Below are 12,662 nucleotides of genomic sequence, written 5' to 3' on the forward strand. Positions count from 1 at the left end.
CTCTGGCACATTAATTATTCCCTTGATATTGGAGGAGAATCCAGATGGGACCTTGATGCTGCTAAGACATTCAAACATGCTTTCCTTCTCTTCTTTGCTCAGAGTGTAGCTAGCAGGGCTTAAGTAATGACGTCCATCATCTGTCTTTTCTGGATGCAGGTTGTCTCGTTCTTTCATGCGCTACAAGTCTTGTCATGCTTCAAGTGAATCCTTAGACTTCCCGTAGACACCCATGAATCCGAGCAAGTTCACACAAAGATTCTTTGTCAGATGCATCACGTCGATCGCGTTGCGGACCTCTAGGACATTCCAGTAAGGTAGCTCCCAAAATATCGATTTCTTCTTCCACATGGGTACGTGTCCCTTAGCATCCTTGGGAATAGGTTCGCTGCCTCGTCCCTTTCCAAATACCACTTTTATATCCTTGACCATTTCGAGTACATCATCCCCGGTTCGATTGAGAGGTTTGGTCCGGTGGTCTGCCTTGCCTTTAAAATGCTTGTCTTTCTTTCGTACTGGGTGGTTCACAGGAAGAAACCGACGGTGGCCAAGGTACATGACCTTTCGACATTTTTTCAAAAATACACAGTCAAGGTCTTCATAACAATGTGTGCATGTATTATATCCCTTGTTTGACTGGCCGGAAAGATTACTCAGAGCTGGCCAATCATTGATTGTTACAAACAGCAATGCTCGCAGGTCAAAGTGCTCTTGTTTGTACTCATCCCACACGCGAACTCCTGGTTTGCTCCATAAAAGTTGAAGTTCCTCAACTAATGGCCTTAGGTAGACATCTATGTCATTGCCAGGTTGCTTCGGTCCTTGGATAAGCACCGACATCATAATAAACTTCCGCTTCATGCATAGCCATGGAGGAAGGTTGTAGATACATAGAGTAACTGGTCAAGTGTTGTGACTACTGCTCTGCTCACCGAAAGGATTCATACCATCTGTACTTAAGGCGAACCACAAGTTTCTAGCATCATCTGCAAAATCTGGGAATTCTCTGTCTATCGCTCTCCACTGGGATCCATCGGCAGGGTGTCTCAGCATATTGTCTATCTTACGGTCTTCTTTATGCCACCGCAACAACTTTGCATTGTCCTTATTTCTGAACAGACGTTTTAATCATGGTATTATAGGAGCATACCACATAACCTTGGCAGAAATTTTCTTCCTATGATGTTCTTCACCCTCAACATCGCCAGGATCATCTCGTCTAATCTTATACCGTGATGCCTTACATACTGGACATGCATCCAAATTCTCGTATTCCTCCCCATGGTAGAGGATGCAGTCATTAGGACATGCGTGTATCTTCTGGATTTCTAATCCCAAAGGGCAGACAACCTGTTTTGCTTCATACGTAGTGGTGGGCAATTCGTTGCCTTTCGGAAGCATCTTTTTTATGATCTTCAATAACTGCACAAATGCCTTGTCAGATGTACCATTTTTTGCCTTCCATTGCAGCAATTCCAGTGTGGTACCCAGCTTTTTTTGCCCCTCTTCAGCGGTGGGATATAGTGATGTCCTGTGGTCCTCTAGCTTGCTCAAACTTGGCTTTCTCTTTATCACTTTCACATTCTCTTTGTGCATCACGGATGGCATCACCAAAAGCATCATCGCCCCAATCATCTTCTGCCGCTACCTCTTCTTCATTATCTCCCCCCATTGCAACATCATTGAAGCCACCGTACTGAGCAATAATATTGGCATGGTCCAATTCTTCTTCTTCTTCTTCACCTTCATCCATTATAATCCTGCTTTCTCCATGTTTGGTCCAACAAATATAGTTTGGTACGAAACCATACATTAATAAGTGTGAATGAAGAGTTCTTGAGTTAGAATATTCCGTCAAATTCTTGCACACGACACGTGGACAGCACATGAAACCGTCCCTCTTATTTGTCTCGGCCACACTTAAGAAATAGTGCACGCTATTAATGAACTCTTCGGAGCGCCGATCGGCATTATACATCCAATTACGTGTTACCATCTGCATTAAATATAACATATATATTATGAAAACCATGCACACATATAGTTTCTCATCTTATTGCACAACATGTCTAAGATACATAGTTGATTAATTCAGAAAAGCTTGGCTACAACAAATACAATCGCAACTAGCACTAAAAAAACCAAAACTAAAATGCACTTAAGCAACATAATTAGTTCGCGTCCGATCCCAACTATAATAGATAGATCATTCGCTTGATCAACATCATTGAACTCCTTTCGTCGGCTCACTGCCTCACCACCTTCAGCCTCAACCACCTGTGCAAAAGATTTCTTAATGTGTTCAATGTATTCTTCCTCCCAGTACCAACCTGTACATCCGCCGGTACCGTCCCACTGAAATTAAAAGAGAGAATCAAAAGTTTAATTAATTTCATTTAAAAAAATATGCACATATATAAGCAAATGTCTGGAAATAACTCACATTACGATCCGGACACTTGTAGAATATACGACCCTTGTTTACTCTCTCTTTCGACACTTTGTACTCCATCAAAATCTTCTGCCCACACTTGCCACAAGTAATGAGAGGGAGTTCCGGACGGTATCGCTTTTGAACCCGTTGAGAGACCGAAGACCCGGTCACGGTTGCCATCTACTATCCATACTCAATTTTTAAACAATTATAAATTCCACATTTACTAGTAAACATGTATGATACAATGGACATTATGTAGTAATAAAAATAAATCAAGTGATATTAACAAACCAATTAATTTGAACTATCCTACTTTCTAAGATCATAAAAAGATACTATAATTCATTCTTGCAAACTACATTAATAATAGGTCAACCATGAAATATGATATATATATATATATATATGGATACTAATTCATGTGAATGATTCAAAATAACAAAGTGGATTTGAGCTAAAAAATGATGGGAACATCACAAGCCAAAAATAACATGAAAAAGACAAGAAAGGCTGAAGTTAGTCACCTCCAAGCACGAAGAGACGATGATGGAGTCGAAGAAGATCAACGATGGGCGTTGAAGATGAAGAACAAATGAAGAACAAGCAAGAAGAAGCTCCAAGAACAACAATGGTGCTCTCGGTTTCAAATGCGCAGAGGGGAGGAGGGAGTCGGCCTATAAACCAGACATTTAGCACCGGAGGGTAAAAACCACCGGTTTGTGTTACAAACCGGTGCTAAAGGGTCACCCTCGGCCCGTGGCACTGGCCGGTGCTAAAGGGGACCCTTTAGCACCGGTTTGTAACACGAACCGGTGCTAAAGGGTCCCTGCCCCGACAGCACCAGTCAGTAGCCGTTGGGCAGGACCCTTTAGCAGCGGTTCGTGTTACGAACCGGTGTTAAAGGGGTCTTTAACCCCGAGCCGCAAAAAGGCCGAGGTTTTTGGCCATTTTGGGCATCGACCAATGCCTCATTCTGTAGTAGTGAATTCATCTAAAGAAGCCCTACTAGGCATCAACATGTTTGCACAATGAATGATCTAACAAGAACAGCACGACTGCATCATACAGGTGATGCCTCCCTGTGATTAAAATGGACAACATCATCGACCCAATCTAAAAATAAGACAGCCATATTCGCATCATGATAATCGGGCAGAACAAAAGCAAATACGAAATCACACATGAAGCAAGAAAGAGTACAACAAATCATAAAGACCATGCTTTTGGACCAAACCCTAACCAAGGAAAAACAAGATTGCAGTTGGATTTCACCTTGGGCTCGGGGTCGTAACCACGCAGGTGAAGAGGAAGTAGATCTGGAGGTAGGGGAAGCAGATCCGATAGGAGACGAGCTGAAGAGGAGGAAGAGGCCACCATCACTACGGAGTCCCGGCAACAGCAGTTGCACGCCGACGTACTACCAAAGGGGAATGGAGACAAGGCCGCCAGAGGACGACGCCGTCGCCACGCAGCACTGCTCAACGCCGCCGTTATTTCACAAGGGAGGAGGGAGGCGAATCATCGAAGAGAGAAAGGAGGACTCGACAGCGGCGGCACCAATACTTATAGGCGACCGATTTCGCCGGGGTGGAAAGCGCGGGCGGTGGTTTCACCTTCCCGCGCGAGCCCGCCTCAGCCACCCTCGCGCCCGCCAATCGCCCCCAAATCCGCCCGCCGCGCGCCACAACCAGCCGAGCTCTAGAGAAACAAACCCTAACAGCGTTTCTAGAAGGCCAGGCGCAGGCACCCCTTTTGGCTGTGCAAGGCCGGGCTGCGGCTTGGGCCAACCACACAAACAAGGTGCATTGCAGCCCGAGGGCACAACCGACCTGCTGGGCCATCCTCGCAAACACACCCCTGATCTCGTCAGACAGTATAAAGTGTCATATGTAGTTTTGAATGTCATAGCAATTTGTGTGCATTTGTTCATGGTGACAAAAGTACTCATGGACCCACATCATATATATTAAAAAATGCTAACTCTAACCACATTTTCTGTCACCAATTCACAACAAAAAAAGGCAAGAGGAATCCTCAACTTTTCTTCTTTTACTAAGATTGTCTCTAGTAAGCACTTTATTTTTAAATAAGAACCAAAGGAAGCAATGCACTATGGGTGGAATCTTTAGACTCCAAATGGCTGAGACAAAAATAGGCTTTATACCTCTAAAATTAACAACCATATAAAGGGATTGAGAAGAGTAAATCTCATTCGAAGTGAACAGCCACACTAAAGAGTCGTCTTCTTCAAAGAAGTTAATGGTTGAGGCTAACTAAACAACCTCCCACCACTGTTCCTCCAAATTACTATATATATACAGTTCTTGTAAATGTGCATTTGAGATTCTCGCCATCCCAAATCTCTGCCATAGTCATATTTTTTCTCACTAACTATCCTGTATAACTTCCAATATTGAATAGCTAAACTGGAGGATCTCAACCAATTGTACTCCCAAGACCGAACCTTAGTACCACTAACTATCGTCCAATAGTACATAGCCCATTATATTCTTTTCACTTGGGCAGTCCACATGAAACCTTTGAAAAAACTTGAAGCTCCCTCTGTCCTAGTCTAAAGAATATTAGTAGGATTACAAGTGTTGTACTTGTAATCAAGAAGCTCTTTTTCGAGCTTCTCTCTATTTACTGTATATCTCTTAAGCCAAGAAAGACAACAGGCAAATGTTTAAATCCCTAAGATTAGGGATGCCTAGACCACCATACTCTTTACCACATAGCAACTCTTTACCAGGTGGCAAGGTGGCACTTACTATTACCTTCTGAGTCGTCATTCCATAGGCAATTAGCCATATGAGAATTCAGCAACTAAATATCCCATTTAGGGGGTGTTTAGTTCAAAAAAAATACAAAATGTAAAATGCCAACTATATTGGAACGATGAAATGCAAAATGTTAAAATTTTCAAGGTTATGTTTAGTTTCCATCTAAAATGCAGAATTTATTGTCCTCATGAGGGCCTCTTGAGGCTCTTTTGGGTTTTTTTGGCCTTTTGAGACCAAAATACTAAATGAAGAATAACCATATTTTTGCCAAAAATTATGTAAAATGATGGACCAAAAACCAGAATTTTTTGGAATAGTAGGGAAACTAAACACTCCTTAGTGTACTAACGAAAAGAAAGGATGTAAACTGGAATACTAGCTAGACAAGTTTCAATCAGAACACCTCTAGCGCTTTCAGTTGATGGATGGTAATTAAGCACCATATTTCGTCGCGTCTCAGACGTGGCACTACGCTGCAATAATAACGACAACGTAAGGAAGAAAATCTCGAGGCGTACGATGCAATGTCCTTCATTTCCCCGGCCCATTTTTATCAAAATAAAGAAACAAGAGAGAGCGATAGGTGGCTGGTGTGACACGCATCGCACGATTGCACGTGCGCCCTGCACCTAAAAATCGCAGTCGTCGACGTCGCGCTATAGCTACCTGCTAGTAGCTCCTCCACTCGCTTCCACATAAACAAAACGCATCACGATCGCGCGCTGATGCTCGCCAACGTCACCATCGGCCGGCGACGACGACGACGCGCGGTGGTGCCATATATTTCCGATCCGATCCGAGGAAACCGGCGGCGTCACGCAACCCAACACACCGCCTCGCATTTCTTTTCAAAGAGAGAAAAAAATACTATTGAATGATTAACTAGGATCATGTCCGTGCGTTTCAACGGGTACAAAATAGTATCACAATAATTTTAAGTGTGAACGTATGTACTTACCATAAAAAATAATACTTTAAGGACGACGTTTGCAACAATGATCATCACTATTACATGAGTTTTCTCAAAGCATAAGTAGAATAGAATTAAGTTTTTGATGTAAAATCAAAACAATGTACTTCGTACTGTAACAACCTTGCTATTACGACTATCTACTACCAGCCATTGTCTATGGTACCCTTAAGATAGTCTTGTGACTTTACATGAGTTGAAATTCGCCTAGAATTCCCCTACAAAGTCCATTCGGAGCCTTTGTTCGACCATCCTGTGCAAAGTCAGATATAGCATTATAGATTGATGACCAACATATTAGGTTTCAAACTAAACCGTGGTAGGCAGAAACATGCAAGACTTAGAGGAATATCTTCAAACAAAAAAATGCAAAACTGATTTTGTCAGATAGTGATAAGTGGTAGACAAAGGCCTAAAATTAAAGTTACTATGAAACACAAGACTAAACTGATCCTATATAGTTACAAGAATCAGTAATCACAACTATCAACATGACAGGTCCATGTTCTCAACCTGTTATTCGATTTTATTCAGATAAACAAGCAGTACATACCTAACCCTGTTTTCTGAATTAATCATGGAGGAAAACCAGCTTCATAAAATCTGTTGCAAGATGAACTGAAAGAGTTGGACCTTGAAACTGAAAAATTCAATCACAGAGCAAAGATCATGTCAAAAGCTTCAAAAAATCCACATAATTCAGGACCAACGAATCCACATGAAAAAAGTCTGCTTCTCTGATGATAGCTTGGTTACTTCCTACCAACACAACATGCAGATTTATTAGTCATCCCTATTATTAGACCAGTTGACATAGAGACCATAAGACCATATCCATATGGGCTTCATGCCAATTCAGGACCAATGCATGGCTTCTATTCTGTCTTACCAAATCCATTTTTTGCAAGACGTAATAAATATAAAATACTTATTTGTATCGGAGTTCCTAAGCCAAAGGAGGCAAGGATTATGGAAAATCAGATGCATGCAGTCCTATTCACTATTTGATAACTCGAGATGAATGATATGCATAACCTGATTGATGGATTCTCCTATAATCAATTATTGTGCAAATTACCACAAACACACGTGCTACATGTAGTGGTTCATGCATGGATCTGGATCACTATTACTCTCGCCTATAGTGTATCAGTCATTTGTAGGTACATTTATTAGCAATTACAGGGATACAATCAGTCAGAAGATGGTCTATGATGACACCTATTTTGAATGGTAGGAAGAGAATTTTAAAATGCTTAGTAATAAATGCATAATAGTGAATAAGGTGTGCTAACCTCATTATGTGCCTCAATACCTTCAGGGTTATCATCACAGAAAAAAAAACCTACAGACTAAACCAAATAAAATGTGAAATTGTTACATTGCTCTAGAACAGGATATCAGTTTTTAGTGGCATAATCTTAGATAATGGTACTGAAAAATCTAACAAGATGTTCAGGTAAATTGTTCAACAGAGATGACATTGCCACTGGCATCCCCGAGAGAACTGAAATCTCATTCTTGGAGCCAGCATTGCCTTCGGCCCATGCCATGTCGGCCCTGCACATATGCATTGTCTACATGACCATGCAAATCAAGATACAGTCATGCACAAACTTGCCAATATTACTTATCGTAATAGAAAAGATATCCCTTCTTCTAATCAATGGGTTATCATCATGTGGACTTTCTGAATTTGACCATACACAACATCGCTGCTTTCATTTCCTTAATCACAAAGACCATTTCATTTGTAGTCATTACTGCACTGTTGCGTTTAGCTTTTCAACACCTTGAGTTCAGTCGTATGAGTGTTACCATTCTATACAAAAAGAGGAGAATGCTGAGTGTGTTACCTTTTGGTATGTGCACTGGATGACATAATCTCAGATTGTGCTAATCCTTCTTTCATTTGGTTCTCCATCTCACTGTCTCAGAAGTACATAATTAACCAATTGAAAACAATAATTATGGTCAAATCAAGACTTGTATGATCAATGAAGCGAGACTCACCTGGATTAATGAAGCGAGTGCTGCTGGTTTGAATCGATGAAGACACTGATTGAGCCTCCTCCCACTTCGTCAAAATAAAGAACCTGTTTGAGCAATGTGCAATGATGATGGACTCAGTGTAGTTTTTGGGAAACATCATTCCGGGTCCACTTGCAGGGAGTGAGTCATTGCATGACGGAGTAGCGTGCGAGCGGGGGGAGCATTCATAGGTTGTGAATCATCGGTGGGTAAACATTTTAGTTGATATTAATCATTCCTTCTCCTCCTTACTTTTCTCCTCTAGCAGCAGCACTGCAACAAAAAAAAATTGTAGCAAACGGACAGGGGGCTACACAAATAAAATATTATGGCATTAAATTTAGTTCGCACAAATCACAGGCACACAATATAAGGGAACTATAGGGATCACAACTAAGTATCATATTATGACTCCAACATCATGTCAATATAGGACTTAACAAGAAAGGGAAATAAGGAGGGTTCTAGCATGTTAATATCAGACCCCTAAGTCAACTCATATAACTGATCCTGATTGGCAAGAAGATGGTACTATAAATAATAGAGATAGGAATAGCATCTGTTTTCAGCTTTGCATGAGAACAAGTAGCATCTACATTAAGTTTTTGCAATTGTCGTACTCCTACAGTTTTATCATGCAATGGGGTACTGCATACTGTAAAAGAAAAATCCATACCTTCACCTATGGATTCCATCCTTTAGTTATTCATAGTGCAGTAAAGAACAAGTCTGAGACAGTTAACTACCTTGTGCAAACAATTCACAATAGCTTTAATTGGAGGCAGTGTACACTGGAGCAGTTGAATTGGTTCCCGGTACAGCAGATAACTAATGCCAAATACGGTACAGAAGAAATCAGTTTCACTAAGCAAAGCATGTGCTGAGGCAGCTGTTTCAACCCATAAATCAGTGAGCTATTTCAAGCCTGACGAATAGATTATGTTTTCAAGCCATAACTGTACATTCAGTTAGCATGATTTTGAAAACAATTTTTTAGCATGGTTCACTTTTCTCAAAAAAAACATGCTTACAAAGGAGCATCTAGGTTCAGCACTGAACTGATTCTGCTACCCACAACAGTAATATAATATACAGAAATCACGCACATATGCTATAGCACCAAATTTGAAACGGGTAACACTGCCCAGGACACATCACCCATCATCGAAGAAATCCAACCCAGCGGCAATACACAATCCTCAGCACTGCACTGTACCCAGATTGCAAGACGACTCATGAGAGAGGGCGGGCTGGTGCTAGGACTCACGAAGAACTTGTAGATGTTGAGGTTGGCGTTGATGGTGATGACCTGACGCCCACCAGGAGAGGCTAGGAGCGGAGGTGGCGGCGGCGTCGCGGCGACGACCAGGTAGCCTGTCAAATCGGTGGCCTAACCACGGTTTTAGGGTTCGGTGGAGGGCACCAGCGCCACCGGTGGATGGAGGGCTGGGAGCAAGCGTGTCGAGGCGGTCTCCGCAACGCAGAGGCCGAGAGCGGGGGTGGAGGTGGTCTCTGCACCGTGCTGAAGCCAGAGGACACCCGCCTGGTGGAGGCCTGCAATGGGAGCGGAGGCGACACCGGATCTCAGGGGATTGGAGGAAGCAGGGAGTGGGGAGAGGGGGTCGGGAGGGAGGGACCTCGAGGCTCGGGAGCAAGTGTCAAAGGGAGCTCGGGGTTCGGGGCTTGGCAAGCAGTTGGAGGCCGGCGGCGTCGGCGTCGGCGTGGGCAGGAGTAAAGTTTTCCAAACCGGCCGCGTAAAACGGGCTGGCCGAGTCCGGTGCGAAAAAGCCCGGTCCTAGCCCGGTCCAGCCGTGCCCGTGCCTGGGCCACGAGGACGGCCCGTAGTGCCGGCCCGGGCACGGCCCGCTCCAACGGGCGGCACGGCTGCGGCACGGCATAGCCGTTGGATGAGGGGAGGAGGGAGCACAGCCGTTCGATTTAGGGCGACGGGGCTGGCCATATATAAGCCAGCCGCTGCGGCCGCTCCCTCTCTAAACCCTAGCTCCTCTCATTCTTCTCCCTCACGCCGCTCCTCGCGCCCGTTCGCATCTCGCTGGTCGCTCTTTGCCCGCACCCCGTAGCGGCGCAGCTCGCTCGCAGGTCGCTCGTCGCCCTCTCGCTCTCTCCCTCGTCGTCGTTCCCTGCTCCGCCGTATCCATGGCGAACTTCGGCGGGTAAGAGGTCACATGTGGTGGGTTTCGTCCTCAATCTTGACCCTCTCTCCTCCTCTCTGCCCTCAATCTCCCCCTCTTCTCTATCAGATTTGGTGGTTCCCGCCCTCAATCTGCATCTGTTCCCTTGTTCTTGATCTCTGAGCGTGAGAGGCAATTCCTCCCCGACTGCTCCGCGTCTTTTGTCTGTCATTCTCATCGCCGGCTAGCGCACCCTCCGGGGCTCCGGTCTCCGTTGAGGTACCGGGGGTGTGCTCACGGTCCTTCCCGTCGTCTCTGGTGCTCCGGCTGTACAGGTAATCCCTAACCGTAATCTCTAACCCTAACCCTAATCCCTAATCCTAACTACTTGTTCTGTTCCCTTGTTCATTGCTGCAGCCGTCGAGGTACCGGAGACGGCAAGGATGGCCCTAGGCGACGATGAATGCGAGTTTGATCACTCGCAGAACGATGAGCTACGGATGTGCGGGATGACCGGGGATGATGAGGACGACAATGTCCAAGACGACGTTGTTGCGGTCTTTGGGCGGTCTGCTGCTGATCCCCATCCCCGTGATGATGATGGCATCCCGGTGGATGCGGCTGCAGCTGCAGTTGATCCCGAGGGTGACGGTGGTGAAAGCGAGGTAGCAGGCTCCAATCGGCCTTCTACCTCTGCTGTCTGGGATGATTTTGAGAAGCTTTTCAAGAAGGTGCCAGGTAAAAAATACCCCGTCAGGTATGCTGCTATTTGCAAACACTGCAAGAGACGATACTCTGCTTATTCTGCTAATGGAACTGGTCATCTTACTCGACATATTAAGGTATGTGTTAAGCGTCGTGAGAAGTGTCGCCTATCTCAAACCCATATTGGTTTTAATCCTGATGGAACTGTTTGAAGCTGGAGTTACAATCCTGAACTTGCTCGTGTGGAGCTTGTTCGTATGTTTGCTAGGCTAGATTTGCCCTTAATGATTGGTGAAACAGAAGCATTTAAAGAATTCATTAAAAAGGCTCATAATCCTGCTTTTAATCCTGTGTCTAAGCAAACAACTGGTAGAGATCTGTTTAAGTACTTTAATGCCCAACGTGAAAAGTTGATTGCTTGTTTGCAAGATAATGTTGTGTCATCTGTTGCTATTACCTCTGACATTTGGTCTGCAAAGGCCAAAGAAGATTATCTGTCTGTTGTGGCTCATTTCATTAATGATGATTGACAATTAGAGAAAAGAGTGCTTGGTTTAAGGTTGATTGATGTCTCACATAATGCTGATAACATTGCTGAGCGTGTTAAAACTGTCCTTGCTGAGTATGGTATAATCAACAAGGTTTTCCCTATGACTTTGGATAATGCATCTGCCAATAAAAATGCAATGGATAAATTGAAACCTATACTGAAAGAGTATTTAGGTGCTGATCTGTTTTTGCATCAAAGATGTGCTTGTCATATTATTAACCTGATTGTTAAGGAAGCATTGGTTGCTGTTACTCCTCTCATTGACAACTTTAGAACTGCAATCTCTTTTTTGAACTCATCTAATCAAAGAATTGCTGCATACAAGAGTTATTGCATTGCTTCATCTGTTAGACCTAGGAAGTTCTCACTAGACATGGATGTGAGGTGGAACTCCACCTACCTTATGCTGAAAACATTGTTACCTCATAGGAGTACTTTTAGTACTTTTATTGAGGCTAATTATCCTAGAGCACCTGGTGGTCCTTTCCTGATGATCACTGGGAAATGGCTGAGAAGATGTTACAATTTCTGGAACTGTTTTATGACTCTACTGTTGCATTATCTGGTGTGTACTATCCTACTTCTCCACTTATGATCCATCATATTGTCAAAATTGCTATTCATCTGCATAAATATCAGCATGATGAGCATCTGAGATCTGTTGTGCAGTCCATGATTGACAAGTATCACAAATACTGGAAGAACATACCTGATCTTTACTCCATTGCATTCATACTGGATCCAAGAGCTAAGATTAAGGGCTTTAACAAAGTCCTAAGAAAGTTGAATTCTCTTTTTAATGTTGGTTACACTAACACGCTGCTGGACACTAGAGCTCTTCTTTTCAGGATGTACAACAGGTATGATGCAATGTATGGCTCTGTTAGGCTCAAAAGGGTTGTACCTACATCCCTTTCTGGTAAGAAAAGAACAGCTTGGGCTGACATTTATGATGATGATGAGCTTGACATTGGAGCTGGTTGTTCTTCCCTCCCTTCTAATCTTGATGAGTCCAGGGGTGTTTCTGCCACCTCTTTACTACATGCAGCTTCTG

At 43.6% G+C, this 12,662-nt stretch overlaps 1 long non-coding RNA gene across 9 annotated transcripts; it reads right to left on the reverse strand.

Moving 5' to 3' along the window:
- LOC110433027 lies at positions 6,174-9,939 on the reverse strand. Of its 9 annotated transcripts, none has more exons than XR_002450397.1 (6): positions 9,489-9,936; positions 8,968-9,049; positions 8,204-8,494; positions 7,486-8,118; positions 6,744-6,830; positions 6,174-6,443 (listed from the first exon to the last, which is right to left on the reverse strand). It is a non-coding gene; the product is annotated as an uncharacterized LOC110433027 (long non-coding RNA). The 9 variants fall into 9 exon arrangements; XR_002450402.1 differs by lacking the exon at positions 8,968-9,049 and having other exon boundaries at positions 7,486-7,542; positions 8,047-8,118; positions 9,489-9,929; XR_002450395.1 differs by having other exon boundaries at positions 8,204-9,049; positions 9,489-9,939.

Source organism: Sorghum bicolor, chromosome 2 (genome assembly GCF_000003195.3).
Source record: "Sorghum bicolor cultivar BTx623 chromosome 2, Sorghum_bicolor_NCBIv3, whole genome shotgun sequence".
Taxonomy (NCBI): domain Eukaryota; kingdom Viridiplantae; phylum Streptophyta; class Magnoliopsida; order Poales; family Poaceae; genus Sorghum; species Sorghum bicolor.